Raw genomic sequence first — 17,784 nt, forward strand, 5'->3', positions numbered from 1 at the left:
TGAAAGAGAATGGTGAGATTTAGGTACAGCACTAAAATGTCATGAAATTTTGCATGAATATTCTGCATAAAGTGTGAATTGCTAGGTGACCATGATGCAGAAGGATAATTTGAATCAGCTGTGCTATAAGCTGGGCGTTGCCTCACTTCACATCCCAGTTCAGACGGTTGGATTGAGAACATCAGAAGGAGGTGCTGCTTTCTGTCACTGAGGTAAAGCCAGGATCACGAGCTATGACAATCAGATTTTTCATCTAAATTACCTCTTTGCAGCAGGTGCATTATGTGACAGGGAATATACCAAAGCCACATGGACTTGCTCATATGCATCAGATTTCATGACTGCCATGGAAGTACTTCTTTTATCCACACCATATGGCAGTTCAAGACACATTAAATAGCCTTTTTCTTCTGCCAGGATTGGCAAAAACCCTAATCCAACAGCAAATTTCTATACAAAATCAGCAGGCTCTAACAAAATGACACAGTCACAATTCGGCATAGTATCAAGTGATGGCATTATAGCCATCCATCTGCTGTACAGCAGGAAAAAAAAAATGTCTTAAAGCAATAGCCACCATTCAAAATGACTTCCATTTTATTTTCTGTTAAACATGGATAAGTGGATAAATGTTTTTATCACAAATGAACTGCAATATATATATATATATATACATATGCATTTGTGTGTGTTCAGTAAATGAGGCAGAGTTTAAATGCCAGTGCAAGTAAGTCCAGATTCAGAAGAGTTGTGGAGAACATAATCCATGAACAGCTGACTGCCAAAATGCTAACCACATGGTAGCATCACGGTAGTAGCATCATAGGGTGCTAACAAGCACCAAGACATTTGTGTCAAAGTGACTGTTGATGTCTTCAGTTAAGGTTCAGAAATTCACAAGTTATATAAAATAAATTGATTTAAAGGTAATATTTTAACAAGGGATGTTGCACAGTTTTAATTGACCAAATCACTTATTCTGCTGAACTGGCTATATTTAATCACACGTTTTTATTATTTTTATCATTTCAACAATAAAAGACTCTAAAATGTATTGTCTGTACTACGTTGGATGATTAGGCTGCCCATAGCCCCTTTAGATTGGTGATGTTAGGAAAATACTACTACAGATTCATTTGGCAATGCTGAAACTTTTAAAGGTGGCTGCTTCCAAAGTCCTAAACTCCACTTTAGCTTCTGCCCTGGTTTCAGTGGTCTGGAGATTTTGATAGAAGTAAGCACAGCAGTTAAGGTTTCAGTAATCTCTGAAATAGCAAAATAGCACTGGTCATCAGCAGAGACTTATTTAGTGTGCCACTTTTTTTTTTTTTTTATCAGATAATTTAAACAAAATCTTTTTGTGTCCATTTCTCTTTCTTTACAAAGGAGCAATGTGATACTGAATGTTAAGTATTACAGGTTTCTGCAAAAATGGATTTATATGACACTTGATAAATGCCCGTATGTGTTCTAGATGTATTTTGTGTTTGCATCATGTTTTTTGCATTTTTATAATGCCATAGGGCCCTAAATAACTTGATATGTGCTCTTCTAAGAGTTTTCTAGGCCCAAGATGCATAACAGAAAACAAAATTTCATGTTATGTTGTCCCATAAATATTTCTATATAAAACAGAAAAAAGGCATTCAGAGTGTTTTCATGCCATTTGGCTTCCTGTCATATGTATATACTAAATTTAATAAGAATTTATGAAAAGTGGGCATGAGCTTAAATGTGCTATTTTCTGAAGAAATATGGGAAGGCCCCTGACATTTATAATCTGAAGTCTTGATTCATCAAAGAAAAATTTAACAAAAAGGGAGGCTAAGTATTGCTTGCTCTATGCATTTTTTTCCTTGGGAAGGAGATTTCTGACTGTAGCAAACTCCTTTTTGTTGCACTCAGTAGCATATAACGATCCAAAATACAAAAGATCACAACAGAAAAATATACTTAAAACAACTCTAAAAATGATTTAAGCATTGATTTTTTTATTCTCTTAACATAATGAAGTTTATTGGTTGAAGTCATTACTGTAGAACTCTTTTAAAATGATATGGAATTGTGGTAGAAGTCATTTAATGTAATAATATGACCCATCTTTTTCTGGGAGATCAGGCAAGATGAGCATCATGCTTACTTCTGACTTTAAAGACTCTCAGTGAATTGTTCTTACACAAAAAAGAGTTCTTTTGTAGATTATGGGTGCAGGAGTAATGTTAAACTCAGGATTAATGCTACTGAATGATAGCTGAATAATTGGAACAGTACTGAGTAGTGGACCATCCTTTGCATGGACCAAAAAGCAGTTACTTACCTAAACAATTGTGTAGCCAAATTCTCTCATTCTTCAGGAAGCTGCTCCCTTGTTCATCCACACACACGCAGCAATTTAAAAAATCCATACCGAGAAATGTAGTGTACACTCTGACAATGTAAAGCTATGGCTTCATGCCTGAATGCATCTGGAATAACAAGAAATTATTTTAGAAACTATCTACTTATTAATAACAATTACACTCATTCCAATAGCAGCAAATGCAAGGAACAATTGCCTATAATACTTCATTTTCAAAACATTCTTCTTATGCCAAGCCTTCAGTCTGATGTAAAAATCATTTCCCCAGCTTTGCATAATTTTAAACCTTGGTCTAACGTCCCACCCATGTAAAAATGTTGTGAGTAATATAATACATTAAAAGTAATTTTGAAATGCTGTGTAAATCTATTAATTCAGTCATTTTTGTCTATTTTGTGGCACTAGAAAAATAAGAACGTTTTTACTGGATCCAGAGAATTCACGAAGATTGAACGATAGCTACAAAGAAATTTCTGTATTTTTCTTAATGGCGTTACACAATTCTGGAGGCTATCTTCAAATACGTTAAAATAACTACCCTCCTCAAAGCACCTTCTAGATTTCTAGTCACTGCAAGTGCTCACCATATAGTAGTAGAGATTATGCACCTCTATAATGCTTCTCACCCTGGTACACACAATAAGGTTCAGTTGGACTGGTATCAAGGGTTCATATTATCTGGCATGCCTTCAGTGATGTGATTTTAGTGAAAACCAGGAACTGGTTTGGATCTAAGATAGTAAAAGCTTCTCATAGATTTTATATTTAATAAGAATTCTAAGTACTGTTTTGGAGTTCCCATTCTGAAACATTTTTCAGGTTCATGTGAATCGGGCATGGAGTACTGCTACAGCTCAGTATAGGGGCCAGTCCTCTTTAATATCTTTATCGATGATCTGGATGAGGGGATCGAGTGCACCCTCAGTAAGTTTGCAGATGACACCAAGTTAGGTGCGTGTGTCGATCTGCTCAGGGGTAGGAAAGCTCTGCAGGAGGATCTGGATAGGCTGCACCGATGGGCTGAGGCCAACTGCATGAAGTTCAACAAGGCCAAGTGCCGGGTCCTGCACCTGGGGCACAACAACCCCAAGCAGAGCTACAGGCTGGGAGAGGAGTGGTTGGAGAGCTGCCTGGCAGAGAAGGACCTGGGAGTGATGGTGGATAGTCGGCTGAATATGAGCCAGCAGTGTGCTCAGGTGGCCAAGAAGGCCAAGAGCATCCTGGCTTGTATAAGAAGCAGTGTGACCAGCAGGGCTAGGGAAGTGATTGTCCCCCTGTACTCGGCTCTGGTGAGGCCGCACCTCGAGTACTGTGTTCAGTTTTGGGCCCCTTGCTACAAGAAGGACATGGAGGTGCTCGAGCGAGTCCAGAGAAGGGCGACGAAGCTGGTGAGGGGCCTGGAGAACAAGTCCTACGAGGAGCGGCTGAGGGAGCTGGGCTTGTTCAGCCTGGAGAAGAGGAGGCTCAGGGGTGACCTTATCGCTCTCTACAGGTACCTTAAAGGAGGCTGTAGCGAGGTCGGGGTTGGCCTGTTCTCCCACGTGCCTGGTGACAGGACGAGGGGGAATGGGCTAAAGTTTTGCCAGGGGAGGTTTAGGTTGGATATTAGGAGGAACTTCTCTACTGAAAGGGTTGTTAGGCATTGGAATGGGCTGCCCAGGGAAGTGGTGGAGTCACCATCCCTGGAGGTCTTTAAAAGATGTTTAGATGTAGAGCTTAGTGATATGGTTTAGTGGAGGACTGGGTAGTGTTAGGTCAGAGGTTGGACTTGGTGATCTTGGAGGTCTCTTCCAACCTAGACAATTCTGTGATTCTATGTGATAAACAAGTAGCCTGCTTTCTCTTTATAGTAGCAAACACATTCAATTATGAAATAATGAAGAGAACTATTGATACATTTTATATCAGCTTTGTCTTTGCATGCTTTCAGAGACTCCTTCCAGCCAACTGGACGTATGTGATCAGGTCAGATAGAACCAAACCCAGAAATGCTGTGTGTGCTCTCTCTCAAAATTTGTCCTTTAATGTTAACCCCAGACATGTGATGACCCAGAGCTTTGAAAATATTTGTCAGTTCCTAAGGATGATATGTAACTGCAGAGTTCTGCAGTTGAAGCTCTGCACAGGATTTGCAGCATGTTGCATTGCCAAAAACACACGATTGTTGCTGATGCCTTATTGCCCCTTCCGTTCTTGCTACACCTTCATTAGCTCTTACCTGCAGTGTCTGCTTTGCATAATCACAATGATTATCTAAATAACTGTGAGCATGCAAATCCCAGCACGGCGACTGGCTGCCCTCATTGCTAGTCATTCAGAGTGCAAGGATTTGCACAGTAACTCTGGGCTTCTTTCTCAGTGACGGTATTGTAAATATTCCAGTTACCTCCTCTGGATGCTAGAGGAATGCTTTTTCTTGTTGACATCTGAATTCAGGTTTGTCAAACTACTTTACACTGACATAAACAACTCATCAGGCAAGGCAAGGCAAGGCAAAAAAAAAAAAAAAATCATTATGCCCCTCCCCCCTAAAAAAGGAAAATCCAAAAAGTAAAAAGAGTTAGGGTTGGAGGGAGGTTATTGTGTCTTGAGTTTTTCTGCTTGCTTTCTTTTAAATAATGCGTGACTAATTTCTTTGTTTTCCAGTCCCTAATAGTGAAGAAGTCATTGATGCTCTTCTTTCAGGATTTGCTACCACATGTATGTTTTCATTTGTAATGTTTGGTGACTAGAGTGACTTGTGGAAAACAGACTCCACAATCAGTAAGATTGTAAAGTAGGTACATTTATTCAGCGCTGGGCAGCACAGGGGGGTGGTCCCGCCAAAGTCGTGCGCACCTGACACAGCAACTTGCCTTAGTTATATGCAGTAAAGATTTACATATGCATGGTTTCCCAATAGCCTATACATATTCATAACCTGTCCCCGCTTTGTATTAAAACTAATTCCAATAAGTCATTTCCATAAACTCCTCCCATCTGCGCTTGCACAGTGTATTTTGGTGGTGGTCATCAGGGGTTGTGGGGATGAAGATTGATGACTCTTTCTCGTCACCAGTAGTTGACCTCTTCTCTTTGTGCAGACTCAGTTGCTCCTTGGCAGGACCAGTTTCTACAATTTTCTTAAGACAGGCTCACACTCTTATTAGGAAACTGACGTTGGTAAGGGGCCCGAGGCTTCTTGCTTTAGTTAATTTGCACAGTGCACCATAGTTAGCAAAGACACTAAGTAGCATCCCAATTTAATACTGTCAGCACTGTATCACTACTTGATAAGATTCTCCTAACTCCCTCTCTCAAGAGCACCTTTCTCTGTGTTCAGCACTGAAGTGCTAAAGATACAAAAACAGAGTTACCATTTAGAGAAGAGACTTGATCTATCAGGGAGAGAGGTGAAAGTCTGGGAGAAGGATCTTTGTTGGCATTTTCATTTAAAGTATGGTTTAGTTTCCAGTGTCATGATGATGACTGCAAGCTTTTTTCTTTGCTGTAATAACTAAGTTGTAGGCTAGCAAGGGTGGAACAGCATCCAGTAATTTTTTTACTGTGGACCAGATCTAGAAAGACGCTTAGTTTTCACATTAACTCTTTTAAATCAGGTTGCCTTCTCATCAAAAAATCAATTGCCTTCTCATTGTTTCCTGCTCTAAATCTAGCTGATAGCTATGGAACATGACCTACAGAGGTAGAGCTAGTCTCAACTCTAATGTTGCAGGTGCTCAGGTTTGCCTCTAGGCTGAGTCCTGCATGTAGTTAGCAACTCTTTTATGTTCTCTATCTAAACGTTTCAATGGTTTATTCCTTTATGCCCATGTACTAAAAGATAAAAGGCAGACTTTTTAGCCATTCGGGGGTGTCTCTAAAAGAATTCAGGACATTTCTAATGTTCTGGAAGTTGCAAATTTCTGTTGAAGACTACAACATGAGGAAAATTCTGCTGAAATACTGGAAATGGCCTGTCTCTTCCTTTCAGTGCCAGGTTCCTTCCATGGCAGTTACAATCCGTGTTTTCCCTGCTGCCATTCAAAAGGCAAGAAAGGATGGCTCTGTGTCCTCAGAGGAGGGAGTGTAGGCTGAGGACGGGGTAGAGTTGTTTTCTAGGGGCAGCTTTTGTTTGCTGGTTGTGGCCTTTATTCCCCTTTACTTCGTATTTACTCTGTCATTTCCCTTTGCAGAATCTCTGAAGATTTTATCTGGAAAGCAAACAAATAGGCACCCAAACCTAATTTGCTTTGCAGGAGGCTGAACAGATGCAGTTGGGTTGGTAATAAAGGCCTGCCTCGGTTAGGGGATGGCAGCACATTTGCAAACAAAGCCTACAGGGTTTTGAGGCTGGCTCACGCTCTGTAGATCTAGCCTCAAATCATAAGCCTGACAGCTCATCCTTAGTGAGTGTCTACGTGAGCTTGCTGCCCACAGTCCTGTGCATTATTCAGGTGCCAAAGCAACTCTAAGCCTCCCGGTCCTTCATAGAGGAGAAAATTCAGTCTACTAAACTGCATCCCAGGCTAGCGTCTCAGGTTGGTATCAGTGAGTAGGCCCTGACTTTACAGAGACAAAGTGTTAGGTTTCCGTGACAAATAGAAAACAACCGGTCTCTCTTTGTTTAGTATTTTATTTTATTTTAATTTTGTTTCATTTCATTTTTCAGGAAGGCAGTATTATTCTAAAATGCCTTTTTAGCCTGTAGTTGAGGTTAGCCAAAGTGAACTCAATACGACTTCCATAATGCATGGGGCAGTGGCCTCCTGAGGGCATTGTTTCAAGCGCATCGTTTTTCAAGAACTCCAGAACGCAAGTTATTGATATTTTAGAGGTGCACAAAAGCTTGAAACTCTAACTATTTCATAGCTAATTTATTCCCTTGCTGCACGCTAGCCTAGCAACCACGCTGACTGAACTGGTGATATTTTTCACCATGGGTGAAGCTCAGCTTTAGGGAAGGGCCTGCTCTGAATGGCCTGCACTGAAGTGCACAGTGAGAGAAATCAAGCTGCAGTTTGTGGGAGCAAGACTTCTTTCCTGAAGCCTGCATTGGGCTTATGCTTTAACAGATGAAATAACAAATGCACTTTTTTTTGGAAACTAGGGAGAGTACAATAGGTTGAGAGGTATTTGGACTTGCTGAACTGTTTCTTTAAAAGAAAATCCTTCCCTCTCAGACCCCCTTCCATGTAGAACCTAAAGGCGTTTTTCTCCTTTTGAGCCAAAATACACAGTAATGCATTATTGAAACACTGAGGCTTGGGTAGAAAACAGAGAAACCTCATGAACACCTTTGGTTGGGTTTTTAGCTAGAATATAGGTGATCTTATTTTTACATGACTTAAGTTACCATTTGTCTCCTTGTTCTGACTAATGTCTTCAACATTATAGGTGCTGTTAAGATCAGCATTATTCATGCTCATTATTTTCTGAATTATTTCCTTAACGGTCTCCACCTTTTCATAAATCCTGCACTCAATCTGTATAAAGTTCAGTCCAGTGGCCATTTCGCCATTCAGCATAGCCGAACAAATCTTTCTGGTGTTTTAGGTTAACCCTGTGGGATTATAGAGGGGACAAACCTAGAAAAACAATCTTGTATTTTGAGGGTTTGCTCTTTTTCTGGGCATCTTTTACCTTGATAATTTTTTTCTGCAACTCTACCACCCAAGGGGAGAAATAGAGCTGAAGTTTCTACATGAATTTGCAGTGTCAGCCGTTAAATAACAGCTAGTTTGCAGGGTACTGCTCATCTTGTGTTCTTTTCCTGAGTGATGGCGTCTCCATACAGGTGTACAATGCTGTTCTTTGGACTGCTTTTAGACAGCTTTTAATTCACTGATCTCTGTGAATGTTAGAAAGTGTGTATTGTTATATTTTTAATAGAGTGTGGGAAGATGAGGTAGTGAAAAGCCTGTGTAAGAAAATAGGAATATAATTAAGAGTCAGTTTATGTAGTCCACCATATTTCTGCTGTCAATCCAGTAGTGCATTTATGGGACACATTGGCAGCAGCAGAGAATTATGGCATTATTCTTACTCTGGCCAGTTCTCTTACCACTTGTTTCAGTCACTTACAGAGACACGGATGGGATTCAGGTTTTGAATTTAATGATCCTTGACGGACAAATTCTCCCAAGATTTGTCTAAATATTGATTTTTACTTCACAATATCCCGTGATTCAGAATTCCACCACTTAATTGTTGGTTTTGTGAAAAACAAACAAACAAAGAAACACACACAACTTTTTAAAAATATGTTTTATTAAGTTCTTGGCTGAAAAGTTTAAAGGCCACTACATGATTCTTTTATGTGCAGAAATTGTGAGTAATCACTCACTATTTATACGGTTCTCATTATATAGTTGTGGGTGAATTTTTTTTCCCTCTCATTGGGTCTTTTCCAGAGTGATTCCTATTAATTTAATCTTTTTATGTGTGAAATATATTCAGTTTTCCAGTCATTCCCATGAATTTTCTCTGTTCCTTTCTCGAAAGAGTTTTGCTGTATCATTTTGAAATAGGTGAACAGAGGTTCTCATCAGCTGAGGGATTTTTCAGCACACTGAAATTATTTTTTCCATGTGAAATATTCTTATATAGGGAAGACTTTTTCATAAAATTTACATTTAGAAATACAATGGCTGTAAATTGAGGCCTGGTATAACTGGATGTACATTCAGCATTACCCCCTTTTGAGGGGTAATTTTATTATTTATCTTGGAAACCTAGCCATTAGGACCAAAAGTTTATATGCAGTTTCCTTGACCAGAACAAGACTGTTTACAGTGTGCAAAATTCACCATAAAAGTAGCTGGACAAGAAGGCTTTCAAAAAAAGGAACCTAAGGGAAGCAGCATAACTAACTCAAATTTTAAGGAAAAATATGAATTGTAGGTTACATTTTTATGCCACAGGAATGGTATCTTGTCTGTGGTGCGAGCACCTTTGTTCTCATACTCCCGTTCCAATCAGAATTAACTGCAGCTGCGACCAAAGGCACAACTCTCACTGTTCTTGGCCAATTTCTTACACTTCCTCCTGACATTTTATCAGTGATTTTTTTTGCTTTATTTGAAAAGATATTCTAATGAAGAAAAAGAAATTTTGAAAGCAGAATAAAAGAAATTTCTATTACAGATATACCAGACTTAATGATTTTCTAACAGTTGAATTTATTCATTGCTTGTATTCCACAGCTCTGTGCCTCTGGAAGTTGAAATGTAAAGATGTTGCTGATATGGGAACACTATTGCTGTTTCTTACTATCACTATATATTACATTTATTTTAGAGCTTTTGACCACTTCTGTGATTTTATTTTTATCATGCCAGAAGTGTTGCTTGATTAGCTAGGTCTGTAACACAAATGAAACAGAGACAGGAGCAGCCTCAGCACCTCTCCCTGTTCTCTCCTCCACCATCCCAGCAGCTGGGCTGATCCAGTAGTCCTCTAACCCTGCTGAAGTGCCCTTCTCTAGTGTACTTCTGCTAACAAAACCCAAGAGCCTTAAGGAATCTTGATAATAATAAGCTGTCCTGCATGATTTTGTTATTAGAAGCTCGTTGAGCTAGATCACTCCAATAAAGCAGAAAAAGGTTTTGAGACACAAAGGGTAGATAAATGGCAATGAAGTCTGATAGCAGTTAGGCTTAGTTTCATTTGTATTCCTAAAGAACTATCCTCTGCAGTACACTTTTTGAGGGTCCGTTCTATGTCTCTGCACAGTCAAGTCTGTATGTTCTCACATCTATTGCAGCTTTATGGGGTGAAAGACTTGAGATTCTCTCAAGCTTCACATTATTACATACCATCCTGGTTCATTTCTGGGCATACTTATTGTTTCCCATTGCAAGCTGGATCCTTGCTAATCATCACACTCAGACTCTAGATACAGTGTCTTCCTCTGATAAAACAATGTCATTTGGGGGAAGATGAAATGGTAATTACAATCAGAGTTCAAGCTGGCAGGAGATGGAGTAAAAATTAAAAGTGCTAAATCTGTAGCATTTTGATTATCTGAGAAGTTCCCAAATTTTGCAGCAGAGCTGCATTTAAATATGTAGCAAAGTGGCTCCTTGTAAATCAAGTCATAATTGTTCAGCTCTAGGTTGCAGGAGCCGATTCCAATTTTCTACTTCTCTGCAGATGCTCGGCTTTGATTAAGAGCAGAGGTATGAATAATGGGCTTCCCCCATTAAATACACAGTTAAGAGAAAAAAGAAACAACAAAGCCTTCAAGATGCATTGTACAAAGCTATGAGAGATGTAACATTTCTTTAAAATTGAGATTAAATTGCAGCCCTATAAGTATATGATTTCACTTATTAAAGTGTACAATAAGCCTAATGACTTTCTGTAATATTGATATCTACCTCAGGTAGTGTCTGGAGTATTCAGACATTACAATGGTCACTATAGAGTATTGGAGAATAATTTAGATTAAGCTACTTCAGAAGATATCGATGGAAGGTTTGTCAGTGAAAAGGGCAGATAAAAAGCATTTTACCAAGAAAATTGCCCATTAAATGGCATGTAAAATGTGTGATTTGTTAGAATCCAGGCTAGTGAACTTTGCCAGGATCTTTAATTTTTTTACAAATGGAAATTAGCCACTTCTTATCACCGGCAAGTGTATTTTCTGTGCAGACCTGGCTATTGAGGAACTCCAGTGACAACACGGACCTGATTGTTGTGCTGGTTCGTGGTAAGTATGACTTACTTTCATTGATACCAAATGCATAGCTTCTAGTGGTTTTATAGTTTTGGTCTTCACTACTTGAAATTGCAGAGGTTTTGCCATGAATGATTGTGTCTACTTCAGAGAAATCTCAGAAGCATATTGTCTTTTGTTTCAGATGGGACAGCGTTGTGATAATGGTTAGAGAACTAGGAAGAGGCCTAGTTTGCTTAGATAGTGTAAGTTAAACATGTTTACAGACCTTTGAATACGCTTGCTTCTTGGATGCTTGTTCAACAAACTGTGATTAGTGTTAAAGTAAAAAAAAAAAAAAAAAAGTTAAGTGATGTGGAGAGGATAGCGGTGTGGTGAGTTTGCTGTGCTCTACAACCTGTCAGTGTAAATCCCATGCTGTGATCCTTAGTTTGCAAGTATTCTATTTATCAGAAAAATAAGCAATGTAGCAGTTGAATTGCCTGGAGGACTTTCTTTGCAGCAATTGGCCATGTGAGTTCCTTGGTAGACTGTATGTCTTCACTGAATACCAAACAGGATTCTTTTACAAGACACTATTTTAAGTCTTTTCTTTTCAAACAATAAATGGGAATTGGGTTGCATACAGTGTTGATCCAATCAGGTTTAGGTAATAATGCCTGAAATCAGATGACAACTCTCCCAGTGTCTGCAGAGGTTTCATCTCTTCTGCATCTAAAACTACTGGCCAGCACAGTGCAAGTTTGTGTGAAATGTGCTGTCGGCACAGCCATGCCCTCTAGTCTGTGCCAGCCCTGCCCAGAGATGTGGCAGAGCTGTATGTAGTGGAAGACTCCAGAAAGGAGGAAAGAAGGTCTCAAGGGGGTTGAGTTTTGCAAGTTTTCCAAATGTTGATGTGTGGGTACTAATGCAGAAGAACAGCCCATCAGGAATCATTACTAGAAATGCAGCTTAATTTTAGTGACAGTTTTAATAGTGCAGGAGCAATGTGAATTAAAAAAAAAAATAAAAAAAAAATTGCTTGTTCTAATCTCATGTATCAGCGTGAAAACTGATCACCTGGAGGACTCGCGGAGGGGGGATTGCCCAGTACGTACAGCATGACAGGTAGCCACGGATAATATAAGAAGCTTTTGCCTGCAGACAGAACACACTTGAGTAGGTGGAACAATGGTATGGCAAATCCTATGATCCTATGAAATGTTTGAAATAATTGATTTCTTTTCTTCTCTGTCCTTTTATTAAAACAAAGTGAAGAGTAGGGAATTCAGCTGCTTGATTCCCATTAAAGCCAACCAAGAATGTTTCACTACTCATAACATTACAGCGATTTGTAATTGATTTGATTGAGTTTAATTGATTTACCTCTTCTATGGGTAGACTTTAAAAGAAGTACCTGAATATGGCTGGGAAGCAAAAAAAAAATAACAAGGAGCTTTGTGTAAATTGTCGGGTATTTTGCTGTAATGCTAGATATGTTTTTCTTTAAGGAAAAAGGATTATCTCTAATAATAAAATTTTACTTAAAAAGATGTCATAATTAAAAAATAGTAAGAGATTTTTCTATTTTGTTTTTATATGGTCTTAACTGACATAGGAATTCTTAAAGATATTCTGTAAAAATAAGGGATTTCTTCAACATTGGAGCTGTGGAAACAAAACCTTAGATCTTACAGCCATGTTTTTAAAACAGGTTTATATGTTCAAGCAACATTGAACTGTTTATTACCTTTTAAATATTTTCCCTTGTGCCTTAGGTTTCAGCAAATGTCATTAATAAAATCTTTTTAAAAATTTTTTTTAAAGTCTCTTTAAGCTCATTTAAATGACATGTTGTAGAAAGAGAGTCCAAAATATGTAGAATGAGATGTTCTTTGAAAAAGAAGGACACTACAAAAGAAAGCAAAGCAGGTAGCCCTTTACACAATTTTGGTTTTGGAGCTCTCTGAGTACAGTATGGAAAGCTACTAGAGTTGCAGAAGAAAATATTTAGTTTATGTCGTTGTACTCACCCATGAAATTTATATTCTCTATCTGATTTTTAATCTTTGCCAGTTTAGTTCAGGAAGCAATTTTTGAAGGAAGTTTAAGCGTACAAATTTTTCACTTTTAATTCTTCCACCTACTAAAGTAGGTTGTGGTATGACTGCAAACAAAGATCCTCACTGGAAAGCCTTCCCACCAAAGAGAAGCTCTCCTGGTGCTGGTGGCCAGAACATCTTTCACTGCTGTCACAGCCAACCTTTCTCTGCCCTTTGGGGCAGTGAAGTTGTTACCACTCTGCAGCTTTCAGCTATGCCAAAGTCCAGCAGAGGAGGAACAAAGCAGCACCCACCTTGCTGCCTGAATTCTGTGCTGGTCCACTAGTGCCCATCCTCATCTAAGATAAACATGAACCTCAGCAAGGTCATGTCTTTAGAAAGTGTTCATGCAGTTCAGATTGGTAATTAACTAAATGCACGGTGAGTATTCAGGTTAATAGCATCAGATTTGAGAGCAAGACATTTTTAGTAGAGACCACGTCAGTTGTTTCTTCCCTTCACACTGGGTTTGCCCTGAGCATGCTAACCAACCTTATGGTATATTTCCCTGTGAAGAGTACCAATATACAGAACAGAGTTGTATTTTTCTTTGTAGGGTTTAGATCCTTGTGAAATGGAAGTCTCTGCTACTTACAAGTAGTATAGCAGGCAGCGGACTGCTCTGTATCTCATGTGAATAGGCACTTCTTTTGACATAATTGCACAATTCTTGTTAATTTACATTCTAATCAATCTAAGTTGGCCAAAACTGCAATTATAATCAATGTTCGTATCGACAGAGCAGAGTGATAATAAAGAACAGCAGATCTGCAAGAAGCATGTTTTGTTGTTCCTTTTTAACAGCTTGCAATAAGGAGGACTAGTCCCGTAGACTATCAGCTAGAGCCCAAATCTGGGAGTATCCCAACAGAAACAAAAAGGAACAGACCTTGTTTTGTCACCTCTGAAAGAATATTCAAGCTGGCTTGGTTAAGCAGACCATCTTTGAAACATTCTGCCACTGTAGGCAACTTGCCCTTATCCTGACAGTTTTTGCAGTATCAGGTGTGGTCAGTTTTAACCTGAGTTACATTAAACGTTTGTTTCTCAGCGTTGCTGACAGTGGAGAGAACAGTTCCCTTTCAGGGTACAGGGAGTAGAAACCTCCCATACTCAGTATCCAGGATTTTTGGATTGGTATTGGTAGTATTAGCCTCTCTGTATTTGATGGCACATGGACTGTGGTGTGCTGCACCCTTCAGAATAAAGATACCTTTAGGGAACTGTGGCAGCTAACCTGGGGACACCATTTGGCCGCTTAGAGCTTGATCCTTGGTGTTAGAGGTTTGGAGGGGTGCAACAAAGTAGAAGAGAAGCACTCCTGTTCCCCTGAAATAGGGAAGCACCTCCGCCATTGGGTGCCTTGAACGAAGGATGTGGGAAGCATCAATAGCATAACAGTCCCCTTTCTGAGAATCGCCCTGAGAGCCTGGAAGTACTGATCTCTTTGTCTAAATAAATTTCAGTTTAAACATTATCCTTGTTAAATCTAGAGGCATTCTGCTCAGGAATTCTTTAAAATGCCATGTATCTGGTGCAATATAGCTGATGTATTGGGTGATATTTTTGATTCAGTAGGAGACATTTGAATCAGATGGTGAGTTTGATTTACTGTAGGAGATATCTATTTTGATAGATGATGCATCTTATTCAGTGTTCAGTAAGCAGTGATTCAACAGGGATGTGTCTGATTTGGTGAATGAAATATTGTATCTGATATTGATCAGTTTTTCCTGTAATATACACATTTATTTTAATAGTTGATGCATTTATATCAGTGTGAAGTGTATCAAATTCTTCATGTAACATTCTTTCATCTGTTGGTGTGATTTATGGTTTTTGCAAGCAATAGATATATATTTCAATTAAAAGTAAAACATTCATTACTGTCTGCCGTGCCTTCACGGTATTCTAGAATGTCTCGGATGTGGCTCATGGAGGTGTTTGGAGTGGTTAGGTACTAAAGGAAGGTGCCTGCAGTGTGTGAACAAAAGCTTTTCTTTGATAAAACTAGTAGTGCATTATTATTTGAGGGTAAAATGCCCTTCTGAAGAGCAATAGTTTCAGTTTATGCCTTCCCTAACACAAAGAAATTCTGTATGTGCCACAGATACTTAGAAGTATTAATAGTATGTGAATACTTCAGAAGCAGCAGCAGCCAGGGTTGCGTCCTACACACACAAATCCAATAAGATTTTTCTATCTGCGTAAATAGGTGCAGGACTTAGGGTCAAAGATTTTCACTGTTAGGGCATTGCTACTCTGATTCTAGGAGTAACTTTGTTCCTTTCTGATCCAGGAACAAGGTGATTTATAGAGCTTGTGATGACCTCTAATCTCTACCTGATCAAGTAGCCACACAATGCAATTTGGTGCATCTTTTCAATAAAGGGCAAAGTAAAATAGGTTTTGGCTGGCACCAAATTACCCTTACTTTAAGTGTTTAAATTTTACAGGACTAAAGGTCATTTCCCTGGATGTGTTTTGTAACATTTATTACCATGCTATGAAAACAATCATACTAGGTTCAGTCCTGCTGGACCTTTTATATGTTGCTACTTTTATTTAATATAAAACAATTGCTACAAGAAGAAAACTGAGATAAAAGGATGAAATGTATTAACCCACGTTCAGGCTGATATTGGATTTATGTACAAGCATAATAAACAGAAATTGAAAGCCGGAATTCTGTGAAAGAAATCATGTGAAAGTATAAGAAATATTAAAAGCTGGTACTGCCCAGTGCAGGTGCCTGGGGCTGGTGTGCAGGCCTGCCTGTCTCTTTCACTGCCCGGTCCTCTCTGTGGGGTGAGCATTGCTTTGGAGCTCTGGAGATTGGAGCTGTTCTGCTTATGCTTCTCACACGGTGCTGCAGGAGGGCTCCTGGACATGTGCTTTGGGCCTTAGGTCCCCGATCTGTAAAACGCGGCAGGTAAAGCTCGGCTATTTTGTAAAAGTGCTTCTGGAACTCCTGATGGAGGGTTTACTGCTTTAACGTTCAAAAAATGCCCTAAGCTGGGAGAAAAAGGATGAAGAGATCAGATGTATTATTTTATGTTACCTAATTCTGATACATATCTATGTATTTGACTTCACTTTTTAATGTGACTAATACTATACCAGTTAAACCTACAGTGTTAGGTAGTCTCTACTGGCTCAGAGGAGGTGAGATCAGCCAGCTGCCCTCACCTCAGGGGTGCCTGCAGGAAATGTGGGGCAGTGGCAAAACAGCCCATCTCCTGCCTCCTGCGGGTGTAGCTTCAGGCTGGGCCAGCTCTCCCTCCAGGAACCACATCTGGTTTTCCCCCGGAGTACTCTGCATCCAACCCCTGCTCTCTCCTGAGAAAGCTGCCTGCTTTGGAAAAGGGAAGAACTAAGACGTGTAGGGCAGGCGGTCTCACTTGAGTTTGGGAAACAGGATTCTTCTTCACGGTGCATTTCTCTATTGTTTTATGCCTCTTTAGCACATATAGAATAGCTGCTGGGAGTCATTCCTGATACAAATAAGCACTGCTCTGAGGTATTACAGCAAGAAGGCAGTCTGAAACCTCAGCAAGGTTTCTCCACAGTTGGATTTGCTCCTTACAATACTTCTTCTTCTCCTCGGGAAAAGTCCTGGGCCAGATTCTCCTCCAGACTCTGGGTGGGCCTTGGACAAGTACATCCGTACAACACAGAAAGCATCATGTAATATTAAATAGTAATAGCTATCTAATTGACTTTTCATCAGAAACATAACTGACTTGTTACTTTTTTTTTTTCCCTCCTCTTAAAAAGGAGCAGAACATTGTGTAATTTTTCAGTGTTTGTGTGCCCACAGAAAAGTTTGATTTCCAGCTCTTATAAAACTGTCACAGCTTCAACAGTTGTGAGTGTGGATATTTAATTGTATTGAACCTCATAAGATTTTATGTTAAATGATACTGAAAGGCAATAAAATTAAAAAAAAAAAAAGAAAAAGAGCATTAGTTTCCACAAAAGGCAAACAAAAAACAAACAAAAAGCTTTCAGAAATGTTTATGTACAGGGAGACATCCACAGATAAACACCACTACCACAAGTACCCAAACCTGTAAAAAGTTGTCATTTCACTTTCTTATTTAGCAGCCAGACTATTAAATTACCTGGGTTGTTTAATGGACATTGCACAGTTGGGCTGTTGGGAATTAAGTATAATAACAAACATGTGGCCTTTTAAATTTTTTCTGACTTGTTACACCGTGGAACACTGCATTATGCCATATCACATTGGTGTGATAGGCAAGTGAAACAAGACAGTTCATGCTAATGAACAGGAAAACACAGCAGTTTGCTTGTTACCAAATTCACTTAGAGTATTTCAGGGCATTTGGAAGTATTATGGGAGAGACAGTTATTGCTGAGAAGAGCTATAATGAAATTAGGAAAGTGAAAACTGTATGTTTGCTTCTGTTTCTACCTAAGCACGAAATGTGCAGATCTCTTACTGGAGATATGTATCTTCTGCCTGCCTTAAAACAAATAGTGTGCCATGAGATCACTCAACTAGGGTACAGGAAGCAGATCCAAATATTAATTGGATGTACATTTACATTTATTCTCAGCATAGTTTGTTTCAGAGAAGCATTTGACTCTATAGCCTTTATATCCAAGGCATGCTTGTGTATTGTATGTGAATATAAAGAGAGAAAACTAACTGCAAATTT

The sequence above is a fragment of the Netta rufina genome, assembly GCF_964035555.1.
Source record: "Netta rufina genome assembly, chromosome: 14".
Lineage (NCBI taxonomy): Eukaryota > Metazoa > Chordata > Aves > Anseriformes > Anatidae > Netta > Netta rufina.